This window comes from Equus caballus, unplaced genomic scaffold (genome assembly GCF_041296265.1).
Source record: "Equus caballus isolate H_3958 breed thoroughbred unplaced genomic scaffold, TB-T2T haplotype2-0000451, whole genome shotgun sequence".
Lineage (NCBI taxonomy): Eukaryota > Metazoa > Chordata > Mammalia > Perissodactyla > Equidae > Equus > Equus caballus.
In genome coordinates, this window is record NW_027221893.1 from 2491421 (window position 1) to 2513465 (window position 22045).

The following is a 22045-nucleotide window of genomic DNA, read 5'->3' on the forward strand; positions in this document are numbered from 1 at the left end:
AAGATTGGCACAGATGTTAGCTCAGGAACACTCTTCCTCAAGCAAAAAAAGGAAGATTGGCAACAGATGTTAGCTCTGGGCCAATCTTCCTCATCATAAGAATAAATAAATAAAATAAAGCTGCAATTCAAGCCTAGAGAAAAATTGTAATAGTAAATGAATTCCCATATTCTCCCCATCTAGACTTACTAGTTTTTAACATTTTGTTGTATTTGCTTTGTAGGTATATAAATTCATACACATATACACACATATACATATATTTATATGCAAACATATATACATATTATTTGTATTATTGTCATTGTTGTGAATCATTTGAGAGTAAGTTGCAGACCTCATGACACTTAAGCCCTAGACGTTTTAGCATGTATCATGATAAATTTTAGCATGTATTATGCTAAAGAACAGAGGCATTCTCTTATATAATCACAGCACAATGATCAAATCTTGGAAATGTAACATTAATACAACAACAATATCTAATATATACAACATACTTAGATTTTAAAAATTGGCCGAATAATGTCTTATACAGATTTTTTCCCTAATTCAGCATCCAATCCAGGATTATGCATTGCATTTAGTTTTCATGTCTCTTTAGTTTCCTTTAACCTGGTATATTTTCAGCCTGCCATTGTTTTTTACTACATTGATGTTTTTGAAGAATACAGGCTCACCGTTTTTCAGAATGATCCTCAATTGGGGTTTATCTGATTGTTTCTTCACGATAAGATTTAGGTTATACAGGATTTTTTTTGCTAGCGAAAATGCACAGGATAATGTATCCTTCTCAGGAGGAAATTCTAAAGCAGTGGCTGACATTCCCCAATATGCTGAAAAAGACGTTAAGGGGTTTGTACACCCGGAGGAAAAAAGGGAAGCACTTACTCCCTCAAGATAGTAACAACTACTAATAGCCAATATTTATTAAGTTCTTCTTCTCTCATTTAGTCTTCACAATAACCCATGAGGTAGGTACAATTATTATGCCTATTTTGCACATAACAAAACTGTAACTCAGGTTAAATCACTCTTTCAATGGCACATGCCAGTGGGCTTTGGAATTGGGATTTGAATCCTGGAATCTGGCTTAGCAACAAAGCACTTAACCATTCTCTCTGAAAGATTACTAGCACTTCGCTAAGAAGGCAGAAGAGGTGTGGTAAATAATGTCACAGAAATCATTGCTTTGGTTGGGACCCAGCTGGAGGAAAGAAACAATCAACTGGAAGAAAGTTTGAACACACTAAACAAAAAGAGTGAATGGGGGAACTGCTGACAAAAATCACCTCACCGAGGAGAAGCAGCACAGGCTCAAACTCAGCCTTCAGAGCACAGTATATGTCCTTCACTCAGCGAAGCTGATGCATGGGTTTAGAGCCTCAACAAAATTAGAGGTTGACAGGCAGGGGAGAAAGAATCCTTCACCTACAACTACTCAAGGCCATGCATCATTCCCAACCTGCTCGGGAAGCTAAAAGACTCTACAGTGAATGCAAACAAATACCATGACCTCCACTCACTTTAAGAGAAGAATTCCCTCACTATATAAATAGTGCTCAGATAAACAAGATGAGTCAAAGGGAACGCACCAAAGCAAGCATTTTATATAAAGAGTGGACCCTGAAAGATCTGTTTATCTTCAAAGATGATTAAATTGAGTTCTATTTATGGTTGACCAGAGGTTTGGACCAACCCTCCCATGGAGTACAAGCTAAATAAAACAAAACAGATGGTTGAAGCCATCAGAGAGCTACCCAGGCAATGAAAATTTGCAGAGACAAGATCTAGAGGAGCCAAAGGAGGTTGAGCTCAACATTTGGGGCCACATTTCTCTTTAAGAGGATTGCTAATTACAAAACCTAAAGTGGTAGCTAAGAGGCTGAGACACTGAAAAGAGCTTTCAGCAACTTCTCAGGGCTGGAGGGACAAAAATCAGAGTCCAGGGCTCACCGTGGAGGATGAGACCTGGTGAACAGTGCGGGCTTTTCACTCGGACCACTGAGGGGCTGGAGCGTAAACAGGGTGAACGAGACATAGACCAGACCTCTCCAGGACGGAAGTCCAGCTCGAACCTTGATTGTCTATTTCTCATTACGTCATTTTTACCATTTCATTTTTAACTTCTAATTTATTGATTATCACTGAATTTGGTGTTGTCAGTGATATTTTAATTTTTCCACATATTTCATGATTTCTCATATATACTTTCACTTACTATTTGCTTTTTAAAAGTTTCCAAAATTTATCTAATTTATTTTGAATATTTTTATTTGCTCTTAAGTTTACTTTTGAATTGATTATATTTGCATTGTTTTCTTTCACCTAGATTCTTTAACATTTTTGTTTTGTTTTCCTGAAATCTGAAATATTCAAACAGTTTATCTTTTCACTTTCTTTTCTAATAATGAAAATATTTAAATGATATTATTTTTCCCCTGAATATTTGTTTGGCTTTCTTTCATGAGTCTCGACATGGTAGACTCGTATTTTAAAATGATTCAATAGAAATATAATAAGATTTTATTCATTTTTATGAGCAAAATGACCAAAAATAAGTATGAATCTAGAATATGTGAACACTAAAATTTATTTTAAAAACATAAGTGATGCTACACCTTAAATATTAACAGTCAAGTTTACCTTGAAAACTTATTTTAAAATTATAATTTACTTGGCCTGATAAAAATGCAAATAAATGGAAAGAAGGAAAATTTATAGGTCAATTTTGTGATTATAAGACAATAAAATTTATAATTAATACTGAGTCAACTTATATACACAAAAAATAAAACCTCAAATACTGAGAAATTTAAAATTAACTTTTTAATAGTAATTGAGAAAATGTGAATAAAAAAGACTCAGGAGTCTGTTTTGTCGTGAAAGAAAGACTCATAGCAGCAATAGTGTAGCAGAACAAACTGTTCCCTAATAAAGGATATGTGGAAAAGTTAAGGATAATGATGATAAATGTAAATAATAGACGTGATTTATTGAGTGACTCTCAGAGGTCAGGATACTTTTTTATTTATTAACTAAAACATATATACAAACACTCCCCTCTGGATATAAATGCACTTTTTAACGTATGCAGTTACTCATTCTGGAGTTTGAAACAAGTTGAACAGTGGAATTTGTTAGGAAAGAAGAATTTCTGTGCCGGATGTGAAGACGCTCCCATTGATCAGCTCACCTGCCCTTTCCGACTTTGGACCTTCCATCTTTGAGTTTGTGCTTCCTTGCTTTGGTTTAATAGATGCAAAACATTCAGGGAGAGGAAATAAAAGAGCACAGGGTCACTTTTCCATTTGGAGAGAAGCTGATGCAGAGAATCAGATAGGGCAGAACTGCTAATGATTTTTACAGAACCTCTTTGTGGAGATGAGGGGGAGGTTATCATTGAAGTGTCCTCTGCCCCTTACATCCTTACATAATGTGTATCCTCCTGGATGAGCTCCTTGGAGAATAGGGGAACACATCTGAAGGCATCGCTTTTACATTGATGGATCCTCTGCAGCTCATAGTGTAACCAAACTCACTGGGTTCGCCTCTTGGCGAGTGTGGAGCTAAAAACACTACCAAGGATGAAGTGGGTGGAGAAAAAGGTTTATTGCTTGCTCAAGCAATGGAGAACACTGGGGGTAGCTCCCCAAACAGTGTCTCTCCGAGCTTAGTGCTGGTGGAGACTTTGTACATCAGAGTGCACAGGATATGTTACAACTGTGTAACAACTGGGCTCAATCAGGGCACAGGTACAGATCATTACATAATGAGTTCAAGGCACCATTTACATAACAAAGTCAGGGTACCATGACATAGCAAGTTCAATGGAACATGCCATTACATACTGAATTCAAGGAACATGTCATTACATAATGGGTCCATGGTAACTTTTGGTCACTTAGAGCTGGAGTAATTTGTAGGAGTCTTGCAGCAATTGTGTAAGTTTCATTGTAGGATGGCAATGTCTGCAAAAAGGGGGACATCAACCTCTGAAAAACTGCTCATTTATTTTTCTCCTTGTCTGGAAAACATTTGACAGACCATGTTAATTACGGATCAAATTCTCAGTAACCCTTTCCTTGCCTGGTTTCTGGTCACAATAGGAGGCATAGAAAGGTCTTGGCAGTCCAGACAGTGGGACTGAATTGGAAATGGTTTGGGGCTAGAAGTCATAGGGCCCATCTGTTCCTGAAACATTAAAAGATCCAATTCACCTGGTCTTCCCCTAAGATACCTACTTTATGCTTTCTGATTATCTATATAAATAGCTTTGAAAATAGTCCTGCTTACTTGCTGGTTCCTCTGGAAATCTTAAAGGAGCTCTATACCTGGAGCAATCTGAGCTCAGGAGAGTTCCCACTCGCACTCCTGTAATTTCATCAGGTTCCCTGGCTTAGGACTTCAGGATCCCTTAAGACCCCTCACTGGGTTAATTGGAACGAATTCTGGACATTTCAAGGATTGAGGCAAACAAACTCCTTCCCAGAGCAGCATGGTGTTTGCCCTATGAATGAAACTCCTGGGGAAAGAGAGAAAAACGTAGTCCCATAACCCTAGCTGGAGAGGAAAATGAGAGAATCACTAAGATGCTCCAGAACATTCTTTCCTGTGCTCTAGGCTCTTGTTGCCTCTAAGTCTGTTTTTCAGGTACTTACCTTATTTATTCTGTATGCATAGTATGGTCTTAGTTTAGTCAGCTTGGATCTGAAGGTTCAAAATTATTTCCTTACCTTGGGCAGCAAAGTGGAATCATGGCCCTTAAAAAGTGGACCTGAGTCCCTGGACACTGTCCTTCATCAGCTCTGAGATCCAGGCTCCAACACAGAAAAGCACAGAACTACAGAACAAGAAGAGGTATTAGAGAGGATTTATTTTAGAATTTTTCATTTTACATTTCCCCAAATAAGTATAAACAACATGAAGCATTCTGTAGATTCTAAGGCACTGTGGAGTGACAAGATGCACCATTGTTTTCTGTGTTACCAATAAAGAAAAAACACTGCCAACTGAATTATGACGTAATACTTTCTTGTTTTGACCTTTTATTTCACATTATTAATAGATCCCTTTTAGACTTATTTAGACCTACTTTTAATCATACATTTTAAAATGAGATATGACTCTCGTACTCATGTAAAAAGGAAAATAAAATGGTTAAGGCATTGCTAAACTTTTCGTGTTCAGAATCCTATTCTTTTTGTGGTGAGGAAGATTGACCCTGAGCTAATATCTGTGCCAATCTTCTTCCATTTTGTGTATGGGATGCTGCCACAGCATGGCTTGATGAGTGGTGTGTAGGTCTATGCCCAGGATCTGAACCTGTGAACCCTGGGCAGCTGAAGAAGAGTGTGTGAACTTAACCACCAGGCCAGCCCCCAGAATCCTATTATTCTGAATCATTTTTCCATTCAGTATTGTCTGTGCCTATGTTTTTCCACCCAGTATTGTTTTCCTTGCCGCCAAGAGTATTAGTACCACAGCAATTCTTAAGTATGCTCCACTATTGTGGCTGAGATTGTTACTGAGCAAGAGCTTGTTGCCTGATATGCATAGAAGCCAATACAAGGGCACTGGCTTTTGAGAGAAGAAAGAGCTTTATTGCAACGTCAACCAGCAAGGAGATAGGAGGCAAGGCTCAAATCTGTCTCCCTGAGCTGAAGCTGGGACAGACTTTTAAGGAGTTGGGAGTAGGAGTAATTATGCATAACACTAGCTTGTTGGAATCTGATTGGAGGGTGGGAGTGTAACACTCTTATAAGTCCAGTGTGCTACAAATCAAGGGACCCTTTGCTTCTTATTAGGTTCCCCTCACCACTTTCTTCTCACACTGAGTTCCATAGTCAGGGAACTTGTGGTTCCCTGTGGCTTGAGGTCATCTGAGGGCAAGGTTTCCATCTTCTGAGCACATTCCAGCTGCATGTTTTGCAGTTCTTGGTCATTGCCCCTGCAAGATGACCTTGACATGTCGTTATTGATACAATAGGGCCAGTACAAATTGGTTTACGATGGTTCCAGGATTTTCTTCCAAGCTGTTGAAACCTATCCTATGTGCCTGTGTATTGGCACGAGCATGACTACTCACCACTAGCACCTGTTCAACAGCAATTATAAGGTACTTCTGGATTTCAGATACGAAAATATAAAAATATTGCACCTATTAAAATCAGTGAAAACAGAAGGATTCACAGTATAGTCTTCTTTTCACGATAATACAATCACTTCTGAATCATTTCTGAGTAGCTGGTAAATTGTGTGTTCCTTGCCTGTGGTGTTTAGATTCAAGCTGAGAAGTGCCATAATCATAGTCTCTTGACTAGCTTTGTGAGTCTTGTATGGACAGTAGTAGTATTGTGGGTATCTGCACAGCACACAACAGAAACATGTCTTGTTAATTTAATCATACTTGTTAGAATTTTGCACTTCAGCTGGTATTTATATTTCACATTTTTAACTTTAACTTATAGGACCTAAAGTTGGCTGCTGTGTTTTTGTTGGGGAAGATGTTGATACTGTTGTTGGGAAAAATGAATTATTTAAAACAAAACAAAATAAAATAAACATACATGCATTTGAAAAGTATTACCCTCTTTGGTGGCCCAGGGTTCGCCAGTTTGGGTCCTGGGTGCTGACATGGCACTGCTTGGCAAGCCATGCTGTGGTGGGTGTACCACATATAAAGTAGAGGAAGATGGGCACGGATGTTAACTCAGGGCCAGTCTTCCTCAGCAAAAAGAGGAGGACTGGCAGCAGTTAGCTCAGAGCTAATCTTCCTCAAAAAAAGAGAAAGCAAAGTGACTTTTCAAAGTCCTGAAATATAAGAAGTATGACAGAGCCAGCAGTATTAAACAATCCAGATTACAGAGACAGTAGGAAGAAAAATCAATTCTATAAGAAGTTCCCACATTATAAAGATCAATAGAATTAGGGACTAGCCAAAGCCTAAACACAGTCTTCATATATGTATAAATCAAGTGATTTTACTCCAGGCTGATTTTCCATTATCCAGGACGCTCTTATGGCTCTCACCAAATTCTATGTACTCCATAATCCCTATTCCTATGTGCCTAAGGAAAAATTAATTAGGATTTCAAGACCAATTGCTAGATTAGCCTACTAATACTAGACCACAGTGAAAGTGAAAAAAGATCCTAACGTATAAGTCAAAGGCAATTTCATAAAAAGAACATTTTAAATTATTATTAAGGCAACCAATGCTACTAAATAGTACTATATGTCTAAATGTTTTACCAAATATAGTCACTCTCAATTACCTGCACTAGAAAAGAAAACTGCATCAGTTAGGATTCTTAAGTTACAAGAAATTGAAAGCTCCTTTGGTTAATTTAAACAGAAAATAAATTTATTAAAAGAAAATCAGGTAACCAACAAACATGTCAACAAGGCTGAGGAAGCACGTTTGGCACCTGGCAAGAACAAGGAAGTCTAGGGAGCTGTGGCATCATAGTCAAAATCAAGCCATAATTAGCCTCCTAAGAACACCACTGCCAGCACTGGTGAACACTAAACACCACTGACTGCACCAGTTCCACTCCTGGACAGTGAACACCACCCCCTGGCATCACTGGCATTAAAATTCAATCCTGCTGCAGCTCTTGCAACTGCTTCCAACTACAATAGAAGCTCTGTAGTCCCTACTTCTTTGTGTTACTAGCTTCTAATTCAAAGTACAGGACAAGAGCATCTAAGTCTCAGCTTAGGTCACATGCCTATTTGCTAGCTGCAAAGCATAGTGAAACAAATGTCTGGGTTTTTTCCCCAAGATTCCACATAGGGAGGTGGTCTGTGCCTATCACCAAAACTCATAAGGTAGGAAATACCCCCACACATAGATAAGGGGCTCAGATGCTTGGCTGCCAGTGAGTACAAATGTCCACTAAAGAGATGCAGATTAAAATTAAACTAGTTGACAATCCAAGTGACTTTTTACTTGGCTATGTCAGTGGAAAAAAAAATATATATATATATATATAGTCCTAATAGTTGCTTCTAACAGTTTTGCTTAGGCTAACTTAAAATAAAACTGTAAAATTGTTTTTTTTTCTCCCCCAAGTGTTGACCAAGATGATGATATAGGAGGATCTTGAGCTCCCCTCTTCCCACAGACACACCAAATGTACAGCTACACTTGGAGCATTCTCTCTGAAAGAGATCCAGAAACTAGACTAGCGACTCGTACACACGGGACAAATGCAAAAATACCCAGGTTGAAACAGGTAGGAAAGGCTGAGACACACTCTCATCATAATCCCCACCCCTGCCACAATGCCATACAGTCAGAAGGGAATCCCCAACTCCACCTTCTCCCTGAGAAGCAAAGGGTTTGACCTCCACATCTAGTGCTCCAAATTTTAAGACTCTCACCAAACAGACAGACTCCCAAAACACCTAGCTCTGAAAGCCAATGGGCTTGTGTCCACAGGACCCACAAGACTATGGCAAATAAATAAGCATTCTTAACAGGAATGCAGCACTCACCAGAGCTATCCCCTCAGGGTTCAACATGGAGTGAGCAGGCAAGTATGTTTTAAGTAAGCCTCATGGTAACCACAAAGTAAAAGGCTAGAGGAGATATACAAGACAAAGAGAAAGTTATCAAAGTATACCATAGAGAAAATCATCAAATCACACAGGAAGAGAACAAGAGAGGAAGAAAGGAATAGAAGAATTACAAAACAACCAGAAAACAACAAAACGGCCATGGTAAGTCCATCCATGTAAATAATTACTTTAAATGTAAATATTTTTTGGCTGAAAGGATTAAAAAACATGACCCAAATATATGTTGCCTACAAGAGACTCATCTCAGCATTACGGACACAAACAGACTGAAAGTAAAGGGATGGAAAAAGATATTACATGCAAAGGGAAACCAAAAGCTATGGTAGCATAATTCTCAGACAAAATAGACTTGAAGACAAAGACTGTAACAAGAGACAGCAAAGGCCATTACAAAATGATAAAGGAGTCAATTCATCAAAAGGATACAAAAACTGTAAATATTTATGCACCCAACATTGGAGCACCTAAATATATAAAGCAAATATAAACAGAACTAAAAGGAGAAATAGGCAGCAATAAACAATAGCAGGGGACTTCAAAACCCCACTTTGAACAACAGATTGATCATTGTGATATTGTAATTTACAATAAGAAATACACATTTGGATGCAACCAACATAGGAGCACCAAAGTACATAAAGTAACTATTAACAAACCTAAAAGGAGAAGTGAACTACTACATAATAATAGTAGGGGACCTAAACCCCACTTAGATCAATGGATAGATCATCTAGACAGAAAGTCAACAAGGAAATAATGGAATTAAATGAAAAACTAGACCAGATGGACTTAATAGAACATATATAAAAACAGCAGAATACACATTCTTCTCAAGTGCACATGGAACATTCTCAAAGATAGACCATATGTTGGGAAAGAAGGCAAGCCTTAATAAATTTAAGAAGACTGAAATCATATCAAGCATCTTTTGTGACCATAATGCTATGAAACTAGAAACCAACTACAAGAAAAAAGCTACGAAAGTGACAGATATGTGGAGGCTAAACAACATAGTACTGCACAACCAATGGATCATTGAAGAAATTACAGGAGAAATCAAAAGATATCTGGAGACAAATGAAAATGAAAATACATTATACCACACCAACTCATGGGACGCAGCAAAAGTGGTCCTAGGAGGGAAAATCATAGCAACACAGGCTCACCTTAAAAAACAAGAAAAATCTCAAGTAAGCACTTTTAAACTGCACGTAACAGAAATAGAAAAAGAAGAACAAACAAAACCCAAAGTTAGCAGAAGGAGGGAAATAATAACAATTAGAGCAAAAATAAATGAAATTGAAGCCACAAAAATGGTAGAAAGGATCAACGACCAAGTGCTGGTTCCTTGAGAAGATAAAATTGACAAACCCTTAGCCAGACTCACTAAGGAAAAAAGAGAGGAGGCTCAAATAAAATTAGAAATGAAAGAGGAGAAATTAACCGATACCACAGAAATACAAAGGATCATAAGAGAATACTATGAAAACTATATGCCAACAAATTGCAAAATCCAGAAGAAATGGATAAATTCTTAGACTCATACAATCTGCCAAAGCTGAATCAAGAAGATATAGAGAATTAAAAAGACCAATCACAAGTAAAGAGATTGAAACAGTAATCAAAATCCTCCCAAAAAATAAAAGTCCAGGACCAGGTGGCTTCTCTTAAGAATTCCACCAAACATTCAAAGATTTAATACCTATCCTTCTCAAACTATTTCAAAAAATTGAAAAAGACTGCATACTTCGTAAGTCATTCTACAAGGCCAACATCAAGCTGATACCAAAGCCAGACAAGGATAACACAAAAAAAGAAAATTACGGGCCAATTTTGCTGATGAACAGAGATACAAAACTCCTCAACAAAATACTGGCAAACCGAATACAGCAAAATCTTAAAAGGACCATACACCATGATCAAGTGGGATTTATACCAGGGACACAGGGATGGTTCAACATCCACAAATCGATCAATGCGATACACCAAATTAACAAAATGAGGAATAAAAAACGTGATCATCTCAGATGCAGAGAAAGCATTTCACAAGATCTAACATCCATTTATGATGAAAACTCTCAATAAAATGGGTATAGAAGGAAAGTATCTCAACATAATACAGGCCATATATGACAAACCCAAGCCAACATCATACTCAACGGGGAAAAACTAAAAGCCATCCCTCTGAGAACAGAAACAGGACAAGGGTGCGCACCCTCACCACTCGTATTCAAAATAGTACTGGAGGTATAGCCAGAGCAATTAGGCAAGAAAAAGAAGTAAAGGGTATCCAAATAGGTAATGAAGAAGTGAAATGCTCACTGTTTGCAAATGACATGATTTTATATATAGAAAACCCTAAAGAATCCATTGGAAAGCTATTAGAAATAATCAACAATAACAGAAAAATGGCAGGGTACAAAATGAACTTGCAAAAATCATTTGCATTTCTGTACTCTAATTACAAACTAAGAGAAAGAGAACTCAAGAATACAATACTATTTGCAATCACAACAAAAAGAATAAAATTTCTAGGAATAAATTTAACCAAGAAGGTGAAAGACCTATACAATGAAAACTATTAAGGCTTTATTGAAAGAAATTGATAAAGACATAAAGAAATGGAAAGATATTCCGTGCACATGGATCGGAAGAATAAATACAGTTAAAATGTCCATACTCCCTAAAGCAATCTGCAGATTCAATACAATCCCAATCAGAATCCCAATGACATTCTTCACAGAAATAGAACAAAGAATCCTAAAATTCATATGGGGCAACAAAAGACCCCAAACAGCTAAAGCAATACTGAGAAAAAAGAATAAAGCTGGAGGCATCACAATCCCTGATTTCAAAATATACTACAAAGCTATAGTAATCAAAACAGGATGGTACTGGTGAAAAAACAGACCTACAGATCAATGGAACAGAATTGAAAGCCCAGAAATCAAATGACATATCAGATTTAATGCAATCCCTATCAAAATTCTAGTGGCATTTTTCACAAAAATAAAACAGACAACCCTATTATTTGTATGGAACCACAAAAGATCCCAAATAGCCAAGGCATAATTGAGAAAGAAGAAAGCTGGAGGCATCATACTTCCTGATTTCAAACTATATTACAAAGTGACAGTAATCAAACTGTATGGTATTGGCATAGAAACAGCCAGACAGACCAACGGAATAGAATATCCAGAAATAAGCCAGAAATATATGGTCATTCAATTTATCACAAAGGAACCAAGAATACACAGTGGGGAAAGGACCGTTTCTTCAATAAATAGTGTTGGGAAAACTAGACAGTCACATGCAAAAGAATGAAACTGTAACCGTTATCTTACACTGTACACAAACATCAACTCTAAATGGATTAAAGACTTGAATATAAGACCTGAAACCATAAAATTCCTAGAAGCAAACACAGGGGGTAAGCTCCTTGAAATTGGTTTCGGCAATGATTTTTTGGATTTGACACCAAAAGCAAAAATTAAAAAGTGGGACTACATCAAACTACAAAGCTTCTGCACAGCAAAGGAAACCATCAACAAAATGAAAAGGGAACCTATGGAATTGGAGAAAATATTTGCAAATCTTATATCTGATAAGAGTTTAATATCCACAATATGAGGAACTCATACTACTCAACAGCAAAAAACAAATAACCTAGTTAAAAAATGGGCAAAGGACGTAAATAGGCATTTTTCAAAAGAGACATGCAAATGATCAACAGGTACAGGAAAAGGTGCTCAATATCACTAACGCTCAGGGAAATGCAAATCAAAACCACAATGATTTATCACCTCATGTCCTTTAGGATGACATGCATCAAAAAGAAAAGAGAGAACAAATATTAGGATGTGGAGAAAAGGGAACCCTTGTGCACTATTGGTGGGAATATAAATTGGTGCAGCCATTATGGAAAACAGCATGGAGGTTCTTCAAGAAATTAAAAGAACTACCATTTGATCGAGCAGCACCAATTCTGGGTATATATCCAAAGAGAAATCAACATCTCAAACAGATATCTGTACTCCCATGTTCATAGGAGCCTTATTCACAACAACCAAGGTATGAAGCAGATTAAGAGTACATCAATGGATGAATGGATCAAGAAAATTTGGTATATATATACACCATGGAATATCATTCACCCTTTTAAAAGAAAGAAATCCTGGGCCAGCCCAGCAGCATAGTGGTCAAGTTCGCATGCTGTACTTTGGGAGCCCGGGGTTCACAGGTTCAGATCCCAGGCACAGACCTAGCACCACGTGTCAAGCCATGCTGTGGCTGCATCCCACACAAAAAGTAGAAGAAGACTGGCACAGATATTAACTCAGCAACAATCTTCTCAAGCAAAAAGAGAGAGATTGGCAACAGATGTTAGCTCTGGGCCAATCTTCCTCACAAAAAAAAGAAAGAAATCCTGTCATTTGTGATAACATGGATGAACCTGGAAGGCATTAGATAATTAAGGCAGACAGAGACAAATAGGACATGGTACCACTTATATGTGGAATCTAAAAAAAAGTTAAAATCATAGAAACAGAGAACAGACAAGTGGTTGCTGGGGGGTCAGGTAAATAGGGAGAGGTTGGTAAAAGCATACAAACTTTAAGTTATAAGATGAATAAGTTCTGAGGATAACATGGTAACCATACCATTTGTTAATACAAAATAACATTGTATTGTATAATTGAAATCTGTTAAGAGAGTAGAACTTAAATGTTCTCACCAAAAAAGAGAAATATCTGAGGTGATGGATGTGTTAATTAACTTTCACAATGTATGCATATATGAAACCATCACATGGTATACTTTAAATATCTTACAATTTTATTTGTCCATTATACCTCAATAAAGGTAGAAAAAAATAAGATAGAAAAGACGGGAGAACAAATGAATATATCCCCAAATAATGGGGTAAACTAGATGGAATTTTATATCTGAGAAAAAGAAAAACGTGCAGATAATTAAAATAGCTTGCTATATATAAAATGTGAATCCTCAGAAGTCATTTGCTACTTTGACTACTGCAATATTAAGTATGTAGCTAGCTACCATAATTATACATTAAAGAGTCTCCTTGATTTTATGCAAATGTTCTCCTATATTTCTTACTACATTGGTAATAGCAATAAAACACAGCTCTGATTATCACTTAGGGACGTGACTTCCATTGCCTGCCCCAACTTAGATTTCAACTTTGTTTTCCATTCCTGCGTTTCATGTATTCCAACACCCGACCAAATGAAAATATAGTTTTTCTTCTCCATATATGGAGACTCCTCCCACCATATTTTGTACTGAAAACTTTCAATACCTTCAAGACCCCATTCAAACATCAGTTTCTTCATGAAATTTATATGCACTTTATAAAAAACAATTTTAAGAGTTTCTCTAATTTTTGTCCGGAAATTTAAATTACCAGAGATTTAGGTGTGGGGAGGTGGGAATGAAGCTCATCTCTTTAACAGTAATTACTATGTTATTCTAGAAAATGGATTTTTAAAGAAATATATTGCAACCATCTCTTTCAGTAAAAGTTTAAGTGAACAATATTAGTTGCCATTATAGCTACATACTGAAAATAAAATCAAAAGGCCATAACTTCTTCATAGAACACTCCACAAGTTATCAATTGTGGGAAGCAGGGATATAGATTACACTACCTTATTCTTCATTAAGATAGAAAGAATAAAGTAAAATAGAGAAGTGTAAAGAGGTTAAGAAAGGGAAAGAAGAGAAGAGAAGGGAGGGAAGGGGAGAAGGAAAGAAGAGAGAGAGAAAGGAAGAAATAAAACCATACTGACTACAAAAATATAACAGGGCATTCTGCCCCTTGCCATTCTTTCTAGTAAGCAAAGATTTAAAGGAAAACGCTAAAGAAATACTTTCTTTAAAAAAAAAAAAGACAGGCAGTAATGTGGTCAAGGAAACATCAAGAACAACACGAACGTACATTTTACATGGAGTACGCAGGAGATGTTGAAACTACATTAGGGATTAAATACTATGGGTGTCACATATCTTAACTGTCAGCTAGTCTTGAATTTTCTTTTTTGTTTATTTTGTTTTGCTTTTTATTTTTCTGCTTAGTTTATCTTTTTAGTGGCGAGGTGCCATGCAAAAGAAACCGTTTCCAGATTGTTACAATCTTGTAATAACATCTTAAGTGTGATTCAAAGTGAAAAATGTAAACAAAATTAATAAAGCAATAACTAACAATTGAAAAAATTATTTTATGGCTTGTGTCACAGTGAAATTAATATTAACCTAAGACATCATAATGTTAACATTGTTAGCTAGCAGACTTATTAAGATTCAGGACAGTAACTAGCCTAGAAAAAGTACTTAGGTTGGTTTTCCACAAAACTAAAGCAGGTCCACCTGATGTGTCAGGAATAGTAATGATATACATTAGAATGCTATGGCTTTCATATAAATTCTTCTCTTGCAATACAAGAAAAAGTTTTTAGAGTAATATGAATTACAAAAGGTATGGTATTGAGAAAAAAAGTGTCAATCGATGAGGCAGAAATCCACCTAATATTCAGAATACAGAGCCTAATTAAAATAAGTTCTTAGAGATTGAATTCTTATAGTACTTTCACATGGAAAATATTGTTTCATAGTTACAGGCTGTAATGATAAACATGAACAGCCATCTCCTGGGTCATACAATGGAAGAGATCTTAGATTGTGAATGATAGCCCAACACAGATGTGTATTTCAGGTTATTCACAATTAAATCTTAAAAACTTTATTTCAACAATTATAATTCACTAAAAGCTTCTAAAGTTGAAGTTTTTCACTCCATTTATGGGATATTTTGAATAAATATTTTCAACTGTTTTTGAATAAAATGTCATCAAAATTTAGAGGACTTGCTTGCAAAAATGTTCAATAACAATGCAGGATACATAGATTGATTTATCAAGTAACTCTTCAAAGAGTCAAATGTTTATGAAATCCAATTAATAAAAGGCAACAAAGAAAGCAAGCTTATAACAACACGCCAAAGTATTCTTTTTTGGATTCAACATCAGTATTGTCTCAAAAACAGTGTAATTCAGTTACATTAACTGTGCATATAAAAAAATGAAAATTTTGACAACTGTAGCTTTGTTCAGTAAAATATCAAGCCTCTTTGACTACAACTGTGAAATATACATGAACTACAACCAATTCCAAGTGTATCTTGGCTACACAGGTTACATAATTTAGTAAGAGTCCTGTTTTACCCAAGATGCTATGATCCATCAAATTTCTATTTATATTATCATTGCAGAAATAATTTTATCTTTAATGTTCTGCAGTTACATGCGTCAAACTATTGTCTGCAGCTATAATCTCCTTAAAATAACTACCAAATCTGAAAGTAACTCCTGATGCTTTTTCAGCAGATTTGGGCATTCAGATTGTCATGTGACCATGAGAGATGCTAAATGCTGGCAAACATTTTGTGTACTAGTTATAGATTCATCAACTCAAATGAAAAACAAAACATCAGTATTTATCATTAAGCATTAATTTTCCTTTATTTGAGCTCCCTGCTGCCAAAAGGTTACAAAAGCATTACTAAACACTATGAAAAAGGAAACGGTTGTTGACAAAACCACTGTAGCAACAACATTCCTACTACTCTTTGTAGGCACTCTGACAGGACTGATTAGCCTCTATTCCTAGCAAATATTTCACTTACACCTAATCTAAAATTTTCCATGTTTCCTATTGACCCCACTCCCAGGCATGGCGGCTATACAAATCTCTCAGACCTTAGAATGCAATGTTACAACTAGCTGGTACAAGTGGCTAGCAGAGACAGCAGCATTAAATACTTCTCCCATCCCATCCAGCAAGTTAGTTGTACCCAGCCACTCATGTCTCAGCACACTTTATCAGCAAGTGCCCTTCATGCTATCTTTAAAAGAAGCTGTTAGTTACTTTCTATCTGGAAAGTGCCAGGCCTGGGTCATCATTGGATGTCTTCAGATTTAACCACATGTTAAAGTGAGAACGTTCTTCACCGCACACGTTGCTCATGCACTAATACAGACCATGGCAGAGGTTAAAATAAAAAAAAGGATGTTCACTGAATCCATCTGGGTTCATTTTAACGGAACCATTAATGGTAGCTTATATTTAATTAAAAAACAAAAACTCCGAAAACAAATGCTAAACTGGGCGTGCCACTAGGATCACAGGCATAAACCATGACTGTCCTAGGCAAACTGGGATGATGTTCACCGTACATTTAAGTGTTATCCCCATTTAACAGATGAAGAAAGAGATGCAGGGACAGAGGCTAATTCACAGTAAAGAGAATTTATTGTAAAGCTAATTAAACTTAAGTTCAGAGCCCTTCATCTGCATATTCCCCTTCCAAGCCCTATACCTAATTTTGTAGTCACAATTTTGTATTCTTTTTTCCATTATGAAGGTCCCTCACAACCTGATCTGCTCCTATACAGAGAGGTTTAATAATTAACCCAAATTCACATAGGACTGGTGTTTTTGCTTGCTTTTTGGGGGGTTGTTTTGCTTTTAAAGATTTTATTTTTCCTTTTTCTCCCAAAGACCCCCAGTACATCGTTGTGTATTTTTAGTTGTGGGTCCTTCCAGCTGTGGCATGTGGGACACCACCTCAGCATAGTCTGATGAGCAGTGCTATGTCCGCGCCCAGGATTCGAACTGGCGAAACCCCGGGCCGCCGAAGCAGAGCGCACGAACTTAACCACTCGGCCACCGCGCCAGCCCTAGGACTGGTTTTGATTTGATCTGGAAAATATATAGTCATACAAGAAAATGGAAAAATAGTATTCATTATTTTTCCCCAGAAGAATCCTAACTGGTATCACTGTCTTGGAGTCTTTCACCACTATATTCCAAACTACACACCACTAGCACCACAAACAAACAGTCATAGAATACTACTTTCACTGTGGTACTTCTGAATTTGAATGACTCCTCAATATCCAACAGATCAAATTTCAACTTCTCAGTCTGGTTTTCAACCTCACCATCACGCAGACACATATACACATTTTTAAGTATTTAAATAAGTAATCTTATCTCCAACTATTTACATAACATTTATTTTATTCTTTTTCTCCATCAAACTTTCCTTTAGCCTTGTTTCTGATTTGCCAAACTCTCAGCTAAAACTTTCCTATGTTCTACTATTGTTCACACTGTTTTTTTTAAATCATATATTCTGGCCCCTGATCTTTCAACATTTTCAAACTTTATGGAATGTCATATTCCCCCCCCCCCCCAATAAGCTATAAATCTCTCAGAAAGAGACTAAATTTCAGTTACTTTATACTCTGACCTGGCACAGTGCCTGGTACATAGCACGCACTAAATACTTTGCACAGGTGAATATTCTAGGCCTACATTTACAAATGCAAACCTCTCCTTCACCTAAATTCAAACAGGATTTTATCTGTGCCTTCTTATGACACGGGTTGCATTCTTCAATCTAAGTTATAGAAATAAACCTCCTCCAATTAAAACAAAAAGTCTTCTTACACTGAATGTATAGTGCTGTATTTCAGATCTATAGTTGATCCCATTCTGAATAGCATATCGAGGCCCAAAGACTGGTCACATCTTTATCTTCTCCTTTCTCTCTTCTCTTACTACCACCTTCATGTCTGAGGTGGCTATGAATTTGGTGAAACAAGTCGTCAATCACCAAATACTGAAAATAAAAGAGAATCTTTTCCAAATTAAAAAGATCAGTGCTTATACCTGTCCTCTTTCAAATTTACAACTCAATGTGACTAGGAAAACACAGGGTCTCAGTGCTGATGTAAAAGTACAAAACAAAGATTAGAGTTCTAGGTCAATGATTCCCAGACAACTAAAAAAAAAAAAATTATTTAATTGGTAAGACTGACAAATGATTCATATTTTTAATTTTGTCAAGAAAGGACTTGGGACCAGCCCCGTGGCCGAGTGGTTAAGTTCGCGTCCTCTGCTTAGGTGGCCCAGCGTTTCACTGGTTCAGATCCCGGGCGTGGACATGGCACCGCTCATCAGGTCACACTGAGGTGGCGTCCCACATGCCCCAACTAAAATATGTACTGGGGGGATTTGGGAAGAAAAAGCAGGGGGAGAAAAAAAGAAAGGACTTAAAATGGGAGGGGCATTTTAAGTCAAAAAAAGAATATAATTTTAGGAAAAAAAGAAAGAACCCATTAAATTGGAAAATCTGACATTATGGCTGATTAGCAAGTTTCAGGGACAGTAGACTGGGAACTGCTATCATAGATATGTCAATTAGTTTCAGCTTAGACCAAATCTCTTTACCCTAAATGAGACTTTGTTTGAAATGAAATGTTATATCTTCAAAGACGTCCACAAAGCATAACACTAAAGCCAAACCAAGTAATTTAAAAATCAAAATAAGGAAAGCTTATTTCTTCCCTAGCCACCAGTCCCTTCCCTCACAAAAAAAAATCTTACATGTGACTGGTAGACTCCCCAAACAGAAGAGCAGCAAAAAGTTAAATGCCAAGTTTCTTTTATGCCAAGAAAACTTGCAAAGACCTTTGCAATTGTAAAGACGCTCCTATCAAATGATTCCGCAATTAAACTGTATATCAGGTCCCTATAATACACAACAAGAATACCCTGGTTTGATTTAGTGTATACAATCAGGTTGCTACAACCAAAATATAAACTTGCTGTAGCCTGCTTCATTCATTTCCTTGGAAAAAAGGTATAAAGCCTCTTTGCAAGTGTTTTCCTGTCTTAATGCAGACCAATCTACTGTCTGCCAAATAATCCTTTCAGGTTCTTTAATACTGCCCTCCCAACCCATCTCTTCTAAGAAGCCTTGGTAAAAACTAGGTCTCCAATTTGATAATTATTTATCTCACTTCCTTTTCAGCTTTTAAGAACCTGTGTTTCATTGTTTCTCTGTAGCGCTTGTTCTGTGCAACACTGTTATCCTTCAAGGTTTAAGGTAATTTCTCTGTTCTCTAAATATCCATAGCCCTCTACATGTGCCACTTTCACAATACTCGTATTTCTACACTGCATAGCACAGCATAGCCATTAAGCATATGGTTCTCAAATAACTGTCATTGATTAGCTGGGTGACCTTGGGCAAGCCACTTAACATTAACAGTGCCTCAGTTTCCCTATCAGTAAAATGAGGATAACATTTGTACATACCTCATAGGGTTCTTCTTAAGAGTAAATGAGCTAATATACAAAAAGTTCTTAGAACAGCACTTGTTATATATTAAGTACCATTTAACTATCTAGTCTTAAAATCATTCACCTAATTCAAATCTCACCATTCTACCATAAATTCTTTTTGTGGTCCAAAGTTTTGTCTTTTTCTCTTTTGAATCCCACTATACAGCTTGACAATGCCCTAAACAGGGAGGCAAGTAAAAACGTATTTGTTGAATTAATTAATGCCGAATTCTCTGATGGAGCAGCTCTGAGAGAGCTTTGTAAATGTTCTCTAGTTACTCGTCTGTATTTTAAGTTCCTAACAGTTCTCAAAATTTTCAAACAAAAACTAATCCTACAACAGAGGGAAATAAACAAGTACTCAAGGATGGTCTGAGACAAGGATTAAAACTTCTACTCTATAGCAGCTCCAATCAACTGCTAGTGATTACTAAGCACTGTCTCAGATTCTGAGGCCCTTACGGCCTCATGGTCAGAGCGCCATGATCAACTAATCTTGTCTACCTTTGTTTGCTGGGATAGTACAAAGTGGAGACACTCATTTTTTCATTACCAATCTGGAGTTTGACCCTAACGAGCCCAACCTCCCCAAGAAAATTTATTTAAAATTCCATATTTTCTCTTACAACTTCACACAAGTTTTGCCTTTTACTCTATAACATATCCATGTTTACTTAAATTAAAAAATATATTTTCCTCCGATCTGTGAATAAAACTGATGCTCCAGGGAGATGTGTCACGTTTCTTCTGTGGTTTCTTAACCCCCTGGTACCTAATATCTCCAGGTGCAGCACTACCTCATTTTGAGAAACACAATCCTAGACTACACGTTTCCTGCAGTACATTGCTTTTGCATCCTCCCACTAGCAACCAAAATACTACTCCCTGAATAACCAGAAGTTATATGACAGAATAATAATAGCACCTATATTTTAATACTGCTTAAGCGTTTGTAAGATGATTTTCTATCTCATTTAATATTCACATTTTAAAGAATTCAAAAGCATCAAATTATAATCATGTATCAACTAAATTGTGTGACGTTTGTAAGTGAGTTTTCACTTTTCTCCAAAGTGGAAGCATGATGCTAGAACATTAGCTAGGAATAAATCAGATAAACTTCTAAAATACGATGCTAACATATCTTCAACAGGATAAATGCTATTGCTAAAATTATCAGACATCGTTACAATACTTGAACACAAAAGCTGTCTTTCCTCTTATAAAATTCCTAATAATTTAAATGTGTTATATTCTAACCATATCATCACTGTCCTGGGTCTACTTGTGACAAAAATTGTATTTAACGGCTTAATGTTTCAATCAAAACAATTCTTTTCGTCAGGGAATTTGATCAAACGAAATTACAGGCCCACATGATTTCCATCCTAGTGGACTTGAAGGTCAACAGCAATGAACAGGTTACATAAAGCTAAATTGTCAACTCATCCTCCTTTATGTGATCAATTCTAAATACAAAACAAATTGCAAATTCTCTTGTAAGTTAAAGCAAAAAACGCTTCACTTTCCCTCCCTTGCAAAAACAAACTAAATTGGATTTATGGTGGATACGAGCCCCCACCAATGGATTTAAGGGCAGCAGGGAATGGCCTCTTCCATAACGCCTTACAAATTTGTGCAAAGACGATATATTGACGCAAAGAAATCCCTTCAAAAAGGGAGAAGCAGGGGCGAGAAGAGGGCTCAGCTGCTCAGAGGTCTCATTAGAGGAGGAGGACCCGGGAGGCGGGGGAGGGAGAGCAGAGAACCTCACCCACGGCGGGCCCCACATGTGAAGCTTTTGGAAAGACAGTGGGGGAAAAGCTGAGCTGCTTTCGGTTTAAGAGCAGAGACATGGCGCTAGGGTCCCCCGGCTTGGGGAAGATTAAAAGACCTCTCCTAGCAAGTTGCCCCCAGGCAAGGCTGTGCCCTCCCCTCCGAGGCCTAGGAAAGAGGCGCCATGACGGGAATGCACGTCCAGGGACGCAAGGCTACAGTCTCAAGCTCCAGCAGCACGACTCACCTGGAGCCCCCGACCCAGTTCATCTCCCCAAAACTTCTGAGAAGACACTGGGGTTCTGACAGCTGCACTTCAGACGGCTCCGTTCAGGGCTAAGCCACAGCTTCCTCGGTTTCAGCCCGCTCCTCTCCGGCCCACGGACCTATAGCCCAGCCTCCCTACAGCCTTTGCGGCCTGGTTAGGCTCCTTCCGCGTCTCCCGGCAGCCTCTGCGGTTTCTGCGGCG

General features: G+C 37.3%; 1 long non-coding RNA gene across 1 annotated transcript; it reads right to left on the reverse strand.

Annotated features, from left to right (window-relative positions):
• Window positions 1–262: 262 nt before the first annotated feature.
• On the reverse strand, window positions 263–21989 carry LOC138922134 (uncharacterized). The gene is made up of 3 exons (XR_011435212.1): window positions 21824–21989; window positions 4737–4843; window positions 263–3245 (listed from the first exon to the last, which is right to left on the reverse strand). It is a non-coding gene; the product is annotated as an uncharacterized lncRNA (long non-coding RNA).
• Between the last annotated feature and the right edge of the window lie 56 nt (window positions 21990–22045).